Raw genomic sequence first — 1,731 nt, 5'->3', positions numbered from 1 at the left:
CGTGTGCCCCCAGGTCTTCAGCACACAGTTGCTCTCCCTCTCTGGATCTTAAGTCTCCAGCTTCTCCATTGATCCACGTCATCATTTCTGGCTCAATTTCAGGCATCGCTGCTTCTCTGGATAGGGTCCCAGTCTCTGCTCTTCTCTCTTGATGTTCCTAGGGACCTCCGCTCCTAGACTGAAAAGTTAATCATGCCCCGCCTTGCTATAAAACATCTACCTTTACATTTCCAACCCTCACAATCTGTCCTGATAACAATTATTCACTATTGTATCACAAGAGACCCGTCTGTATTTCATTGCATCAGCCCCTCACTTAATATCAGCTAGACGCTTTACTCTCAGTTCTAGTTCTGTGTGGCTTATATCACTGTCCATGGGACCAGAAGTCTCTAGGTCTCACCATACATCAGACAAACCATCCCTTCCTCTTGTCTCTCATCTCCAGGTCGATAGTAGTCTGTGAAACATGGTCGAACTTAAGACAAAGGCTTATGAATCTAGTTCATTGAAGAGAGGAGATCCCCAGTTGAAATTTCACAAAACTTTAATTTACCACAGGAATACCAAAGACTCACTCAAAGAGACCAACTCCTATACTATCTTCGTAGAGAAAGAATGGGTTCCCCAGCATATTAACAAAACCTGATTGTTGCCAGCTGACCCAAGTCTTTATTCTGCCAAGGATAGAATAGTTAAGCCGAAACCCAGGCAAGATAGATCTGGTAGCCGGATACTTGGAATACAAATGAGACTGAGACTTAATGTGGTTACCTGGTGAAGATCATAGGAAAGAATTATGCTGGGGTGCCCGAGAGCAGATGCTTTGTTGAGCAGAACCCCAATCCAAGCCTCAGCACATATATGTTCCAAACAATTACCTAGTATCAACTGAGAAGAAAAGATCTGCCTTTCATTGGGGTGTCTGTTGTGACCTTGCAAATGGTGTAATGCCCAAGAAGCTTCCTTTCACTACTTCTCCTTCTTAAAGTCTTTTTTATCTGCCCCTCCCTTTTCACAAGATTGTTTGGGATAAGCTGGTTCTTTCCATCTCTTTTAAATAAAAACAACTCACTTAAAGTATCTATGGAACATAGAGTAAGGACTTCACCCATCATTGATCTTTCTTAGCTATCTATCAGATAGATTTAACTTCAAGCTCTGAATACCAGCACCTGAAAGAGAAAGCATGCCAGAGAAAGAACAACAGTCCTGATCTTCATATTTTTTCAAATTAGTAAATTTAGTAGGTACACCATTTCTGTTCTATAGCCTTTTTCCTTTGGCCAGTGTGAGCTCCTATATTTTTGTTTGTGTGTTTTTTTAAAGCTCTGGGTATTAAACTTATCCAATAAAGACTTCTGGAAAATTTTTTTAAAAGTGTTTTTGCATTATTTTATTATACTTGCACATGATCTCAATGAGAAAGAGGTTGTGTTTTAAGAAGATGCATATAAAGGTAAGTAATAGACCTGAGGATTGGAAAATAAACTTGACTGGAAAATGTCACTGTAATTTAGGTCTATCTTTACTTGAGTAATTGAGTCATAGCACTTAGCAATTCTGTGTTGCAGAGGAGGCATTAGGTATAATTCTTTGCTAAGAATTACATTGAGGTGCAATCCATACTGAAGGCTGTAATCTTCCACCTTCATCAGTAAGTATTTTAAGTCCTTTTAACTTTCAGCAAGCAAGCATTTGCAGGTTGTTAATGAGTCTCCAATTCTCATG

At 39.6% G+C, this 1,731-nt stretch overlaps 1 pseudogene; it reads left to right on the top strand.

Annotated features, from left to right (window-relative positions):
* Positions 1 to 989, top strand: part of LOC102836720 — a 10,895-nt pseudogene extending 9,906 nt beyond the window's left edge.
* The last annotated feature ends 742 nt before the right edge of the window (positions 990 to 1,731 follow it).

The sequence above is a fragment of the Chrysochloris asiatica genome, unplaced genomic scaffold (assembly GCF_000296735.1).
Source record: "Chrysochloris asiatica unplaced genomic scaffold, ChrAsi1.0 scaffold00088, whole genome shotgun sequence".
NCBI classification, from domain to species: Eukaryota; Metazoa; Chordata; class Mammalia; order Afrosoricida; family Chrysochloridae; genus Chrysochloris; species Chrysochloris asiatica.
This window is presented reverse-complemented; position numbering and strand designations above follow the sequence as displayed.